The 17,352-nt window shown below is 37.3% G+C and overlaps 1 long non-coding RNA gene across 7 annotated transcripts in view; it reads right to left on the reverse strand.

The window, feature by feature from the left end:
* LOC307186235 overlaps positions 1-17,352 on the reverse strand; it is a 358,643-nt gene that overhangs the window by 195,882 nt on the left and 145,409 nt on the right. For 4 of the 7 annotated variants that reach the window (XR_013828283.1, XR_013828285.1, XR_013828286.1 and 1 more), the window contains one exon: positions 15,955-16,056. The exons of 1 other annotated variant lie outside the window; for it this stretch is intronic. This is a non-coding gene — a long non-coding RNA (uncharacterized lncRNA). Of the gene's footprint in view, positions 1-15,950; positions 16,057-17,352 lie in introns of all 7 variants that reach the window. 2 more of the 7 variants (XR_013828288.1, XR_013828289.1) reach the window with 1 other exon arrangement.

The following is a 17,352-nucleotide window of genomic DNA, read 5'->3' on the forward strand; positions in this document are numbered from 1 at the left end:
ACATTACTATTTTAAAACTGACAAAGATATAATATAAAAGAAAATAGACTTAAAAACTGAAAGCAATGCCAGAGATTGAGAGCCATTATAATAAAAGTTTCAGTTCACAAGGCAAAAATAACAACTTAAAATCATTATGAACCTAATAACCTAGCTTCAAAAATGGAAAAATCAACTAATCCATTTCATACTGGTACATTTCAGCATCCCTAATTCTTTGTATATATGGACATATCTAGAACCCTGCACATAACAGCTATGGAATCCCACAGTGTCGCCAAATTTATTTTTGGAATATTTACAGAAACCAAGCAAATACGAAAACAACAGCAACCACCACCACAAAAAGGAAGGTTTAAAATTTTCCTATATATATATATATATATATATATATATATATGTATATAAAATATAAAATGTGGGGTTTCTTATAATCAGTATTTATTATAATCTGTATTTTTATAATGGGTATTTTATAATCTGTATAGTACAAGTCATGTGGGGTAGTAGGGAAGCATCACCTTGTGCAAGCACTTTGAAAGTAATTTGGCATTGTCTACCAAATTTGAAAATAAACATGCCTCATGACCCAACAATTCCCCTCCTATATATACTTTTATACATATGTACCAGAAGACGTGTATACAAACTGTTTGCATAATTTTTAATAACAAGGAAATTAGAAAGAACCCAAATGTCAATTGGCAAAAGAATATAGATAACTAGATGATGGTGTACTTATGCAATGAGATACTATAGCACAGTGAAATGAATAACTCATCATTAGAGCAATCCACATGTATGAATCTCAGAACTTAATGTTGCATGAATAAAGCAATATCAGAAAAAAATACATGCAGTATGAAAAAATTCATAAAAATACAATATAAAGCATTATATTGTTTTAGGAGATACATGAGGTAAAATTAGAAAGAAAAGAAAAATAGTAAACATAAATTTCAGGTAACAAGTTTCTTCTGGGAATGGAGGTTCACAGAGCTTGTGATATAGACTTATATATATATATAATATTTCATAATTCTGAAAGAATGAAATATATGCAAATAGCCAATAAGCACATGGAAAGATGTTCAGCGTCATTAAGGAAATGACACTGCAAACCAAAACTGCAATGGAATACCACTTCACACCTATTTGCGTGGCTACTGAAACAAAGGGAGGAAGGGAGGGAAGAAAGGAAGGAAGGAAGGGAGGGAGGGAGAGAGGGAGGGAGGGAAGGGAGGGAGGGAGGGAGGGAAGGAATGGAGGGAGGGAAGGAAGGAGGGAAGGGAGGGAGGGAGGGAGGGAAGGAAGGAAGGAAGGAAGGGTGGGAGGGAGGGAGGAAAGGGAGGGAGAGAGGGAGGGAGGGAGGGAGGAAAGGGAGGGAGGGAAGGAGAGAAGGAAGGGAGGGAGGGAGGGAGGGAAGGGAGGGAGGGAGGGAGGGAGGGAGGAAGGAGTGAGAGAGAGGGAAGGGAAAGGAAGGGAAGGGGAGGGGACAGGACAGGAGGAGAAGGGAGGGGAGGAGAACAGGAGGGGAAAGGAGAGGAGAGGAGAAGTGTTGGTAAGGATGTGGAGAAACTGGAAGCTTCATGCATTGCTGATGGGAATGTAAAATGTCAAAAATAGTTTGGCAGTCCCTCAAAAAGTCAAACATAGAATTAGCATACAATTCAGCAGTTTCACTTATAGGTAAATATCCAAAATAATTGAAAGCAAGAATTCAAACAGATATCTGCATGCCAATATTCATAGCAGCATTATTTACAATAGCCAAAAGGTAGAAACAACCCAAGTGTTCATCAACAGATGAATGGATAAACAAAATGTGGTATATACATAAAATGGAATATTATTTAGTCATAAAAAGGAATGCAATTCTGATACATGCTATAACATAGATGAACCCTGAAAACATGCTAAGTGAAATGAACCAAACAAAGAAGGACAAATGTTGCATGATTCCACTTCTATGAGGTACATAATATAAGCAAATTCATAAAGACATTAAGTAGAATACAGGTTACAGGGACTGAGGGAAAGAGGAAATGAGGAGTTACTGTTTAACGGATAAAGGGTTTCTGTTTGAGATAATGAAAAATTTCTGAAAACAGACAGTGGTGACAGTTTTACAACACTGTGAATGTACTGAATGCCATTGAGTTGTACACTCAGAATTGGTTAAAATGATCGATTTTATGTTACACATATTTAAACGCAATAAAAAATTGAAAAGGGGGCAAAAAGATTCTGCATAAAAAAAGAATGATTCAGATCTAGAAATAATGACAAGGAATAATCTCCTGGACATATCAGTAAATTAAAAAAGCAAGAGGTAGAATGACATGTGTAGGCTACCACTTTTAAAGAAAAAATATCAATAGTCAGGACATGGAAGCAACCTAAATGTCCATCAACAGAGGAATGGATAAAGAAGATGTGGTACATATATACAATGGACTATTACTCAGCCACAAAAAGGAATGGAATTGGGTCATTTGTAGAGACGTGGATGGACCTAGAGACTGTCATACAGAGTGAAGTAAGTCAGAAAGAGAAAAATATTGTATATTAAGGCATATATGTGGAATCTAGAAAAATGGTATAGATGATCCTATTTGCAAAGCAGAAATAGAGACACAGACTTAGAGAACAAATGTATGGATATCAAGGGGAAAGCGGGGGTGGGAGGACTTGGGAGATTGGGATTGACACATATACACTATTGATACTATGTGTAAAATAGATAACTAATGAGAACCTACTGTATAGCACAGCGAACTCTTCTTAATGCTCTGTGGTGACCTGAATGGGAAGGAAGTCCAAAAGGGAGGGGATATATGTATATGTATGTTTGATTCATTTTGCTGTACAGTAGAAACTAACACAACATTGTAAAGCAACTATGCTCCAATAAAAATTCATTTTAAAAAAATAAAGAAAAAATACGAGGACTTCCTACACACACCTGCATATAGATGTATATGGAGAGATTCTCTGGAAAGACACTTAATAAACTGATAAACTATTTCCTATGAAGTAAAGGACGGGGTGGGAAGGTGACTTAGATTTTTAATTTACTTATCACATATCTACTTTACTTACCAACTGTCACATATTTTAAAAATAGATGTGAAATTAGAGACTTTTGTCAATAGAATATTAGGTATTTTAGAAAAATTAAATGGTCAGAAACATGTGATTGATTGGATGGGGAAAGACTAGAGTTAAGGATACCAGTTCAATGATTATTTTGATATTGCAAACACATGACTGTTGGTATCTGAACAAAAGCTCTGGCACTGGAGAAATGTCTTAAATATAAATATTTGTTTATTTAATATAATAAATATAAATACATAATATACTAAATTATAAATAATAAAAATATATATTTATTGATTTGATATAAGGGATAAAGAAGATATGAAAATATAAAGATAACTTCAAATTCTGAAGTCTAGTTGACTGAGAAATTGCCAATCCCTTAATCAATATGAATAAATGATAAACAAAATTCTCTACATTCACAGATTCATTCCTCAAACATTTATTGAGCATCTATGTTGTGTTGCCAGGCACTGAGCTAGCACTGGGGCTACAGAGATGACCAAACACAACCGCTACTATCAAAACACAGTTTCCTGGGGAAGGCAAACGTGAATAGAAAACTACAGTATAATGAAATAAATATTGTTGTGGTATCTTAATCAATGTAGAGAGAGCACAGAGTAAGGGGAACTCCTTTTGCCAGGGGCAATGACAAGAGGTTTCAAAGAGGAGGTACAATCTGAGTAGCATGTTGAGGGACGTCTAGAACCACACTAGACACAAGGACCAGAATATCAGGGAGCAGAGAGGGCTGTGGCAGTTTTCAGCAGTGTGGGAACTTCAGGGCGCCGGAGAGCAGAGTGTAAGTACATTCAAGTGCAGAAGAGGGTTAGGAGAACATTAAGTACCCAAGATCCCTTAAATCAACATATCCAAAATGACAATTCGTGATTTCTCCATGAAAACCTGCAGCTCCCGCTAAGTGAATAATTTGGTTTTAGTCATAACAGGCGAAGCATATCCATTTGTGATTTATAGTTTTGATTATTCTGTTTTCTGGCCAATGCCAGCTCCCCCTCTAAGTAATAATTTGTCTTCTGTCCTGAGGCCTTAAACTCCTACTTGTTAAGGTGGGGTGAGGGGGGAGGTGAACAATATGTGAGAATAATAATGATTCTGTCTTTGTGCTTCCAAGCAGGCTGAGGAAGAGGGAGATTTGAGGGGAGAGAGTGGGGACTTACTCAAGAACACATCCCTGAATATAGAGCCCCATTCATTGCTAAGTGCTTATGAAGAGCCAGCGGTGTGCTTGTCCAGGCAAGGGGAAAACAGATGGTGAGCAGATCACTGGAGTTCTCAGTCTCCTGCCTCACTGGTAAGCCTGCAAAATCACAGTACTCAGGGGCTTCCCTGCTGGCACAGTGGTTAGGAATCCACCTGCCAACGCAGAGGACACGGGTTTAAGCCCTGGTCTGGGAAGATCCCACATGCCGTGGAACAACTAAGCCCGTGCACCACAACTACTGAGCCCACGTGCCACAACTACTGAAGCCTCGCGCCTAGAGCCCGTGCTCCGCAACAAGAGAAGCCACAGCAACAAGAGAAGCCACCACAATGAGAAGAAGCCCGCGCACCACAACGAAGAGTAGCCCCTGCTCGCCGCAACTAGGGAAGGCCGTGCGCAGCAACAAAGACCCAGTGCAGCCATAAATAAATAAATCACAGTACTCAAATAATGACATGAATACTGAGTTGAGGCATCAGTCAATAATTGAGAGAATTAACATAGAGACGTAGTAAAACATACTCAGTGGGTGACTGCTGTATGCAGCAATATCATTTTATCATATCTGATATGAAAATGTTAATTTTCACAGTTCTCAGTCTCCCTTTTCCTTCTCAGCCTCCCTTTTCCACTCACCCTCCCTTTTCCTCTCACCCTCTCCTTTTCCTTCTCTGTTGTGCAAAAGTGTACACTAACACTGACACCACGGGATACAAAAGTATTTCAGATAAAGACCTAGTTGTTGCAAGTAATGCCTATGGGTAATAACAGTAAACAGTAATAGATGATACCCGAGAATTTACACTGTTCTAAGTGCTACTATGTTTTGTTTGTTCAATATTCACTACAAACCTTTGAGGTAGGTATCATTATTGTACCTATTTATTACACCTGAGACACTAATAGTTTGAATGAATTGCCAAAGGTCGCACAGCTAATAAGTGGCAGAGCTGGGATTTGGACTGAAACAGGCGGGCTCCAGGGCCTGAAATGCTAAACATGCCACTGTGAAACTCTTGGCTAGCATCAGTTATTCTCAGCCATCAAATGAAACATGGGTATAACATGAAGAATGTTATGACAGAGACTCTCTCACTGGTTAACATTTGTAGTGATGGACTCATACAGGATCTATTACAGTATGTATCTCCTAGTTTGACCATGAAAATACTAGCTCTCAATATTCTTTAACTCAAACATACGTAATCCCTGAAGTCCAGACTTCTCTTATAAGGACCTTGGATATGCTACACTTTTGTGATTAGAACTGAAATATATTAAGTATCCTTTAGAAATAAATAGGAAATGAAATTTGGAAGTAAATAATTCAAATGATTTTTCTAATAAGTACTGTAAATTATATTTTTTATCAAATCATAATACCATAAAAACTCAAATTTGAAGAATCTTAGATTTCCTTACCCTTATCCTCTCTGCAATAACTGTCATTATTTTTTGGTTAATAATTCAAAGGCAGTGGTAATATCCCTAAGAATTTTAAACTTGTGAAAATCTTAGAATAACTGCATATATTTATGAATGATACACTTTATTTTTTTCACTTTTTTTCTCAGTATTTTCTCTTTTCAAAAAGCCTTTATGCAGTTGTTAGCTTGTTAGAAACTAAGGTCTTCCAGTGTTTCAAAAATGCCACATGTCATGACATTTTACAAACGGCACATTTGCTTCAATGCCTGAGTTTAGCAAAATACCTCTCAGTACAGTTCCTGATTCTCACTATGCAGACTGGGAACGGGATGCTGTCACCAAAAGGTACTCATTATATTTCAAGAAGGCAATATGAAGTCAAAAGAGGGAGACCAATTTTTTGACACTTTACACAAAGGAGAATGTCCTCAGAGATGTTTGGCTGAGATCTGTAACATATATGCTATAATTAACATCGTAACCACAGGTTCCTGATTTTCTACAGATACCACAAGCTACATTAATTAAGGTAGAATTTCAAATTAGCGAAGTACTATAATCAAAATGAGGAGGGTTATAATTAAATGTGCTCGCAAGGGAGGGTCATCAAGTGAGACAAAACCACATTCTGTCTGCCACTGCTGTCCTTCAGATGACTGAAAACAAAACTGTGATGTAACAATTTAAGCTAAAGTATTGACTTTAATGATTTATAAGTCCAGAATCCTAAAGACACAAGGTGGGATGAGCATAGCTAAGTGTGTAACATGCTCAGTTTAATCCTACTTAAAAGGAGAAGGGCAGTGGAGAATTTTGTTGTATATGTATAATTTATATATATGTATGTTACATATAAATTATAACATTTTTATATATTTATATCTATAAAGTATGTTTTAAATTTAAATATATATTATATTAAATATAATCTATATTTTGTTTTAATAAATCCTAACCCACTGCCCCATTGGGAATATGAACGAATGGAAAACGTCAGTGGTCATGAAAATGGACACTCTTCCTTTTGTCATTTTACTTACTTTTTCTTTTTTTACTGTTAATAGGAGGAGAGTATGTTGGAGGAAAGCTAGAAGGTTCAGAGCTATTCACACTATTTAATGGCTTTACAGCTTCAAGTTTCAAGCAAATCTTTTCCAGAGCCCTCTGCTGGACTCATAATAGAAATGCTTATTCAAAGGAAATGACAAAGCTTGCCTAGTTGCCAAAAGTGTTTGTGTGGAAAACACAAAAGTGAAGGAGATAGAGAGTAAGGAAAATAATTCTCTATTCCAAGATCTCTATTCCTCTACTCCTCTAATCTCAGCACTTGCAATTATTTTATATTTTCTGTCTCTCTCACCCACTAGAATGTACATTACATGGGGGTAGGGACAATCTTATCTTTCTCACCATGGAACTGAACATAGAAGATGTTTATATTAGAAAACTCTTTGTACCACTTCATGTCCTTTCAGCCTCTCCTTCATCCCAGGCATAGGATTCCATCAGCTTTCCCCATCTGTAATCTGTCAGTATCCCACACTGGCCAGTGCCACATACCTTCCCGACCCAGGGCTTCTTTGCACCAAGGTGCAGCTGGCCCCCATCTTGAAGGAAACTTTGATGAATCGGACAAACCCTCCTCCCAAGAGGGAGGATTTGAGTTCTGCAGGGAGTGGATTATATTAAACCCTTTTCTGTACCACTTTCCTCTCAGTTCTACCTCTTATTCCATTCAAGAAACCAAATTTGTACAGGTTTAACTTGTAAGTAGTCATCTTGGCCATGACTACCTATTTCTCAATTCCTGCCCAAGGGCGTTTCTAATGCTACAGTATGGGTTTCCCAGGTCAACCTACTCAAACATGTACAAGCCAGAAGTATGAGCTGTTGAAAACCTGTGGGGTTACCATTGGCAAATGGAAGGCAGAATTTCATAGATAAATGTTTCTCCTTTTCATCCCTGGAGTGCACAGTCTTGAGAAACATTCATAGGGTTCCTCAGACGGTCTCAGAGGATTAAGCATTGCTTACAGGCAATGATGGCCATCTTGATAACGCACTTTTTTTTTTTTTCGGTTCGTGGGCCTTTCACTGTTGTGGCCTCTCCCGTTGCGGAGCACAGGCTCCGGACGCGCAGGCTCAGCGGCCACGGCTCACGGGCCCAGCCGCTCCGCGGCACGTGGGATCCTCCCAGACCGGGGCACGAACCCGTGTCCCCTGCATAGGCAGGCGGGCTCTCAACCAGCGGGCCACCAGGGAAGCCCGATAACGCACTTTAAAAAAAATTTTATTAATTTATTTTTTTATACAGCAGGTTCTTATTAGTTATCTATTTTATACATATTAGTGTATATATGTCAATCCCAATCTCCCAATTCATCCCACCACCACCACCAACACCTCCTGCTTTCCCCCCTTGGTGTCCACACGTTTGCTCTCTACATCTGTGTCTCTATTTCTGCCTTGTAAACCAGTTCATCTGTACCATTTTTCTAGGTTCCACATATATGTATTAATATACGATATTTGTTTTTCTCTTTCTGACTTACTTCACTTTGTATAACAATCTCTAGTTCCAGCCACATCTCTACAAATGACCCAATTTCGTTCCTTTTTATGGCTGAGTAATATTCTATTGTATATATGTACCACATCTTCCTTATACATTCTTCTGTTGATGGGCATTTAGGTTGCATCCATGACATGGCTATTGTAAATAGAGCTGCAATGAACATTGGGGTACATGACTCTTTTTGAATTATGGTTTTCTCTGGGTATATGCCCAGTAGCGGGATTGCTGGGTCATATGGTAGTTCTATTTTTAGTTTTTTAAGGAATCTCCATACTGTTCTCCATAGTGGCTGTATCAATTTACATTCCCACCAACAGTGCAAGAGGGTTCCCTTTTCTCCACACCCTTTCCAGCATTTGTTGTTTGGAGATTTTCTGATGATGCCCATTCTAACTGGTGTGAGGAGTTATCTCACTGTAGTTTTGATTTGCATTTCTCTAATAGTTAGTGATGTTGAGCAGCTTTTCATGTGCTTCTTGCCCATCTGTATGTCTTTTCTGGAGAGGTGTCTACTTAGGTCTTCTGCCCATTTTTTGATTGGGTTGTTTGTTTTTTTTAATATTGAGCTGCATGAGCTGTTTATATATTTAGGAGATTAATCCTTTGTCCGTTGATCCGATACCAAATATTTTCTCCCATTCTGAGGGTTGTCTTTTCGTCGTTTGTAGTTTCCTTTGCTGCGCAAAAGCTTTGAAGTTTCAATACGTCCCATTTGTTTATTTTTGTTTTTATTTCCATTAACTCTAAGAGGTGGGTCAAAAAAGATCTTGCTGTGATTTAGGTCAAAGAGTATTCTTCCTATGTTTTCCTCTAAGAGTTTTATAGTGTCTGGCCTTACATTTAGGTCTTTAATCAATTTTATTTTTGTGTACCGTGTTAGGGAGTGTTCTAATTTCACTCCTTTACATGTAGCTGTCCAGTTTTCCCAGCACCACTTACTGAACAGACTGTCTTTTCTCCATTGTATATCCTTGCCTCCTTTGTCATAGATTAGTTGACCATAGGTGCGTGAGTTTATCTCTGGGCTTTCTATCCTGTACTATTGATCTATATTTCTGTTTTTGTGCCAGTACCATGTTGTCTTGATTACTGTAGCTTTGTAGTATAGTCTAAAGTCAGGGAGTCTGATTCCTCCAGTTCCATTTTCTTTCCCTCAAGATTGCTTTGGCTAGGGACTTCCCTGGTGGTGCAGTGTTTAAGAATCTGCATGCCAATGCAGGGGACACAGGTTCAAACCCTGGTCCAGGAAGATCCCTCATGCCACGGAGCAATGAAGCCCGTTCACCACAACTACTGAGCCTGTGCTCTAGAGCCTGTGTGCCACAACTACTGAAGCCTACATGCCTAGAGCCTGTGCTCCACAACAAGAGAAGCCACTGTAATGAGAAGCCCGCACACCGCAATGAAGACGAGCCCCCACTCACCACAACAAGAGAAAGCCCACATGCAGCAACAAAGATCCAATGCAGCCAAAAATAAATAAATAAATTTATTTAAAAAAATAGATTGCTTTGGCTAAACAGGGTCTTTTGTGTCTCCATACAAATTTTAAGATTTTTGTTCTAGTTCTGTAAAAAATGCCATTGGTAATTTGATAGGAATTGCATTGAATCTGTAGATTGCTTTGGGTAGTATAGTCATTTTCACAATATTGATTCTTCGAGTCCAAGAACATGGTATATCTCTCCATCTGTTGGTATCACCTTTAATTTCCTTCATCAGAGTCTTATAGTTTTCTGCATACAGGTCTTTTGTCTCCTTAGGTAGGTTTATTATTCCTAGATATTTTATTCTTTTTGTTGCAATGGTAAATGGGGGTGTTTCCTTAATTTCTCTTTCAGATTTTTTATCATTAGTGTAGACGAATGCAAGAGATTTCTGTGCATTAATTTTGTATCCTGCAACTTTACCAAATTCACTGATTAGCTCAAGTAGTTTTCTGGTGGCATCTTTAGGATTCTCTATGTATAGTACCATGTCATCTGCAAACAGTGACAGTTTTACTTCTTCTTTTCCAATTTGGATTCCTTTTATTATTATTTTTTTCTTCTCTGATTGCCGTGGCTAGGACTTCCAAAAACTTTGTTGAATAACAGTGGCAAGAGTGGACATCATACACTTGTTCCTGATCTTAGAGGAAATGCTTTCATTTCTTCACCATTGAGAACGATGTTTGCTGTGGGTGTGTTGTATATGGGCTTTATTATGTTGAGATAGATTCCTTCTATATCCACTTTATGGAGAGTTCTTTTTATCATAAATGGGTGTTGACTTTTGTCAAAAGCTTTTCTGCACCTATTGAGATGATCATATGGTTTTTATTCTTCCGTTTGTTAATAAGGTGTATCACATTGATTGATTTGCATATATTGAAGAATCCTTGGGATAAATCCCACTTGATCATGGTGTATGATCCTTTTAATGTGATGCTGGATTCTGTTTGCTAGTTCTTTTTGAGGATGTTTGCACCTATACTCATTGGTGATATTGGTCTGTAATTTTCTTTTTTTGTAGTATCTCTGTCTGCTTTTGGTATCAGGGTGATGGTGGCCTTGTAGAATGAGTTTGGGAGTGTTCCCTCCTCTGCAATTTTTTGGAAGAATTTGAGAAGGATGGGTGTCATCTCTTCTCTAAATGTCTGATAGAATTCACCTGTGAAGCCATCTGGTCCTGGACATTTGTTTGTTGGAAGATTTTTATTTTTTTTATTTATTTTTTTGCGGTACGCGGGCCTCTCACTGTTGTGGCCTCTCCCGTTGCGGAGCACAGGCTCCGGACGCACAGGCTCAGCAGCCATGGCTCATGGGCCCAGCCGCTCCGTGGCACGTTGGATCCTCCCGGACCGGGACACAAACCCATGTCCCCTGCATCGGTAGGTGGACTCTCAACCACTGCGCCACCAGTGAAGCCCAACCAGATAGATTTAATTGATATTTATAGGACATTCCATCCAAAAACAGCAGATTACACTTTCTTCTCAAGAGCACATGGAACATTCTTCAGGATAGATCACATCTTGGGTCACAAACTGACACTCCCTTATGGTTTTTAACATTTCTGCTGAGAAATCAGCTGCTAAGCTTATGGGAGTTCCCTTGTATGTTATTTGTCATTTTTGCCTTGTTGCTTTTAATAATTTTTCTTTGTCTTTAATTTTTGTCAATTTGATTACTATGTATCTCAGTGTGTTTCTCCTTGGGTTTATCCTGCCTGGAACTCTCTGTGCTTCCTGTGCTTGGGTGGCTATTTCCTTTCTGATGTTAGGAAATTTTTCGACCATAATCTCTTCAATTATTTTCTCAGGTCCTTTCTCTAGCTCTTCTCCTTTTGGGATCCCTATAATGCAAATGTTGGTGAATTTAATGTTGTCCCAGAGGTCTCTTAGGCTGTCTTCATTTCTTTTCATTCTTTTTTCTTTATTCTATTCCACAGCAGTGAATTCTACCATTCTGTTTTCCAGGTCACTTATCCGTTCTTCTGCCTCAGTTATTCTGCTATTGATTCCTTCTAGTGTAGTTTTCATTTCAGTTATTGTATTGTTCATCTCTATTTGTTTGTTCTTTAATTTTTCTTGGTGTTGTTCTTTAATTCTTCTAGGTCTTTTTTAAACATTTCTTGTATCTTCTTGATCTTTGTCTCCATTCTTTTTCCAAGGTCCTGGATCAGCTTCACTATCATTATTCTGAGTTATTTTTCTGGAAGGTTGCCTATCTCCACTTCACTTAGTGTCCTTCATCGGGTACACAGTCCTCTGCCTTTTCATTTTGTCTATCTTCCTGTGAATGTGGTTTTCGTTCCACAGGCCGCAGGACTGTCATTCTTCTTGCTTCTGCTGTCTGCCCTCTCTTGATTACACACTCTTATTTTACTCCACTAATTCCTCACTCCTGCTCTCCAGGCTCACTTCTAACGAGATTACTGAATGCAGATTTTCATCTCAGACTCTGAATTGGAGTCCACCCAGACTAGGAAAGCATTCAATATACATTCATAGAATAAACAAATGAACAAACAATGAATACTCATGAGTCTCCAAATTCCCTGAACAGTCCCTCTTTCTTCATTACTCTTTCTCTATTCAACCTTAAAATGTTGGTATTCTCCAGGCTTCTAACTTCCACTCTTTTTCCTTCTAGGCAAATAAAATTACCCTTAGCATTCCCATACATGGCAAGGTTGTAACTAATCTCTATTCTGCCTTTAACTCTTACCCTGTGCCCTCTCAGAAACTCCAGAACTATACATGTGTGCATGTGCCCATCAACATATAGTGAATATACGTACACGTGTAATTTCCTAGTTTTTCCACTTGAGTGTCCCATTAACACTCCAAACTCAATATTTATCAAGAAGAAATCATTATCTTCCTCCTGAAATCCACCCTTCTTTCTAGGTTCCCTATACTAAGGAATGGTAGCACCATCCACTTCACCCCACGAGTCAGAAATTCAAATCTTTCTTTATTCTAATCCATCATTACTCATATCCAAAGTTCTATCCATTCTATCTCTTTAATATAATGTAAATTTCTCTCCAATTAACAACTTTTATACTACTTCCTTAAATTAGAATGTTTGTATTGCTGTAATAATATCATAACTAGTTTCTCCAATTTCATTCTTAAGCCTATATCCAGATATAGTGAATTTCCTGAAATTCTTGTAATTTTCTTGTTTTAACTCCTTAGTGGTATCGCATGGCCTCTAGTTTAAAGGTGAAGTTTCTTAACCAAGCTTTCAAGGTCCTTCATCATATGGGTCCTGCCTACTTCTCTCATTCTTTATTACTGTCCCTATGTGTACTTCCGTATCAATCACATAAAACTTCCAAACAAGCCATACTCTTTTTTACATTTGTGAATTTATATATCACAGGTGTTTTTTTCTGTAATATCCCTCTCTTGTATCCACACCTACTGTCATTCTTCAGGAAGTAACTCAAATCTTACTTCCTCTTAAAAGATTTCACCAATTTCTTTCATATCTTCTCAACCCCAGGGCTAGATTGGATGTTACTCCTTATCACACTCTTTCTTTAGCTCTTTTCCATTCAATGTCTTCTTATGTGATAGCATCATCACAATGTATGTTAACTACTGATCAATATAATTTTATTAAAATTTTATTAATTTTTTTAGACAATATGTGTCTTGGGTTAGGGACTTATCAACTTTGTACTTTTGAGATACATAAGAATGTCTGAATATAATAACTCCTCAATGTCTGTTGAATAAGATAATCAATGACAATAGAAGCTACTGATTGTGTAATATTTTCAAAAGTACACTCTAAACTAGGCATTATTTCCCATGATTTTCTGGAAAAAAGCCAAAAATTTTAGAGGAAGTGTGAGACTTCCTCAAGTACACAGCTGGGAAATAGCAAAACCATTTTGCAAATCTTTGTCTACATGAATACAAGGCCCATATCCTTACTCTATGCCACATCATCCAAAGGCCCAAATAAATTGTGTATGGAGAGGAAAGAGTCAGTATTATGAGAGGTAATGGAGGAAAAGAGATAAAACCTTAGGCCACCACAAATGTCTTTCTTTCTGTTCATATTATTGTTATTACTTTGTTGGTTTGTATTATTTAGAGGAGAAAGGAGTTGTCTGTCTCCTTTAACAAGCTAAACTGAAAGCAATATCTTCAAATCACAAAGACCCCAAATTCATCAAGACCTACCTTGTCATATTTATCATTGCCAAACTCTGGATGGTCAATAAATAGCTTGACCTGAAACACAACTGTTTCTTTTTAATACTCACTACTCTTCATAATTTGACAAATAGAAAATAAATAGACCAAAAAATGTTGTTAAGTATCAAAGAAAATAGGATCTAACACATGAAAACAAAGACACGTTTTTAGAAGAGAAGAAGTTTGAGCAGAAGTTTTGTTCTGAACCCAAAGCAGCATTTGTTTTCGGCACTCTGTTGTCCATCTTATTTTCTAGGTATATAGATTTAAAAACCTTTTGTCAGGCAATGCAAACTGTGTAGACATTCACAAAAAGAAGATGAAAAGAAATAATGTGACAGTTATTTTCCTACTGTATGGATTTGCTTGGAACTGTACCATGGAAAACAACCTTAACACAGATATTAAATTCTAGATGAGGATATACATTTGGAAATGTTTAAGGGTACTGATAAAGCAAACTACTATGAAAGCATCAAAAAATTATTTGATATATTGATAGAGGAATGACTATATGATGATAGTTGATAAATAATTATAGAAAAATATCAATTTTAGAATCTAGGTGATGAGCTTAAGAGTGTCCACTGTATAACTCTTTCAACTTTTCTGTGTTTTGGATAATATTCATAATAAATGTGAAAAAAATCAATGAAAAATTATAATTGATCCCATGCGTAATTTTCAGACATAAGCCAGTTCTGATTCAGAATTCATGACTGAAAAAAAATCTGGATTCCTGTGAGGAAGCGTCACACAAAACTATGATATATATACTCACTAGTAACTTCCTCCATTCTTCCCTAAAGAGACCCATAGCCATTTACTTAGTTAACCATACACTGGGGAAAAGAAAATACCTTCAAACCTTTTGAGAATAGTTGTATATGGGGTCTATATTGGCATTGATATTTGGGAGCCCAAAGTGCTACCATCACTCCCCTAATAGAATATGAATACATGTTATCTAGGAAATAAATATTATCTTGGAGCAGGTTCAGCTCATAGCTGTGGTCACACCCAACAGTTACTTCCCAGTCCCTAAATGTATACTTGTACTAGACATAGCTGGTAATTGGTAGAACACTCACATCAGTTCCTTGAGCTGTGGTATAAGAGAAATAATAAAGGAAAAGGCTAAGTGGAAGCCTCAAAAATTGCCCCACCACCTCTGGCCAAGATTGTAAATACAGTAAATAATAACATATTACCAAAGGAATCAAAGAGATTAGTGCCACACTTGAGATGCAAAATATGCAGAGATATTGGTCCCCATCATATTCCACTTAATTTGTAGGTCTGACTCCTACAACAATTAAATAAATCTAGAAACTCAACCAAGCAGATGTCCAAATTTCAGTTTCTATGTCAAACATGGAATCTATACTAGAGCAAATTAACACAGCCTCCAGTACATGTTAAGTGGCTACTGATTTGGTGAATGCATTTTCCATCCCTATCAATAAGGAGGGTCAGAAATAGTTCACATTCAAATAGGATGGACAACAGTGTACATATATGGTACTACCCCAAGACTATGTAAATTTTCCTGGTTTCTTTAAAAATATAGTCCAAAGTGTCTTCAGAAATATAAGCATTCCACAGAACATCACATTGGCTACTATATCAATGACATTATGTTAATTGGATTAAAATGTAAATTGGAGACTAAGGTAAGACAAATGTGTTCCAGTGGCGGAAAATGCACTCTACAAAGATTCAACGTTATGCCTCATCAGTGAAGTTTTCAGGGCCCTAGTAGTCTGTGGCATGCTGCGCTATCCCCTCAATATAAAGGAGAAATTTTTGCATCTCAGATCTTCCAGCACAAAGAGAGGCACATAATGTCTGGTTCACATTTTCAGATTCTGGAAACAGCACATTCTACATTAAGAAAGAGTAATCTGACTTACTTACTGAATGACAAAGAAGGCTGCTAGCTTTGACTGGAGCCCAGAGAAGGAAGGATCCCTCAGTAGTTTCAGGCTGTGATTCAAGTAGCTTTGGTCCTTGAGATAACTAGGAAAGGAAAAGAATACATGAGGAGTTTATAGTAAGTTCCAGTAGCAGAAAATTCTGAAGGTTCTAGGGAGGTGTTGTATTATCTACAGCATAGAAACTATATAGTCTCTTTAACAAATGGAGCTGTGAAAACTGGATATCCATATGTAAAGGAACGAAATTGGACCCCTATCTTACACCATACACAAAAATCAATTCCAGTGGGTTAAAGACTTGAAAGTAAGACCTGAAACCATGAAACTACTCGAAGAAACACAGGCAAAAATCTTCATGACATTGGTCTCAGCAATGGTTTCATGGGTATGACACCAAAAGGACAGACAACAAAAAACAAAAATAGACAAGTTGGACTACCTCAAACTAAAAAGCTTCTACATAGCAAAGGAAATGATCAATAAAATTAAAAGGCAACCTACAGAATGGGAGAAAACATCTGCAAACCATATATCTGATAAGAGGTTAATATCTATAATATAGAAATAACTCCTACAACTCAACAGCAAAAAACAAATAATCTAAGTTTTAAATGGGCAAAGGATTTGAATAGACATTTCTTCAATAAAGACATACAGATAGCCAACAGGTATATGAAAGGATGTTCAACACCACTAATCATCAGTGAAATGTTAATCAAAACCACAGTGAGCACACATCTATCAGGATGACTATTACCAAAAAAAAAAAAAAGACATTAAGTATTGATGAAGATATGGAGAAATTGGAACACCTGCACACTGTTGGTGGGAATAAAGAATGGTGCAGCCACTGTGGAAAACAATAGGTAGATTCCTCAAAAAATTAAAAATTAAACTGCTATATGATCCAGCAGTCCCACTTCTGGGTATTTATCCAGAAGAATTGAAATCAGGATTTCAGAGAGATACTAGCACTCCTATGCTTACTGCAACATCACAGTAGCCAAGCTGTGGAAACAACTTAAATGTCATTCAACAGATGAACAGATAAAGAATATGTGGTACATATGTACAGTAGAATACCATTCAGCCTTTAAAAAAAGAAGGAAAATTCTGCAATATGTGACTATATGGATGAATCTTGAGGACATCATGCTAAGTGAAATTGATCAGTCACAAAGAAACAAAAACTACATAATTCTTCTTACACGAAGTATCGAAAATAGTCAAATTCACAAAATCAAAGAGTGGAATGGTGGTTGCCCAGGGCTGGGAGGTGCTGAAGGGAATAAGTAATTATTTATCAAGGGGTATAAAGTTTCAGTTAAGCAAAATGAATAAACTCTAGACATCTTCTTTACACCATTGTATCTACAGT

This window comes from Stenella coeruleoalba (genome assembly GCF_951394435.1).
Source record: "Stenella coeruleoalba genome assembly, chromosome: 4".
Lineage (NCBI taxonomy): Eukaryota > Metazoa > Chordata > Mammalia > Artiodactyla > Delphinidae > Stenella > Stenella coeruleoalba.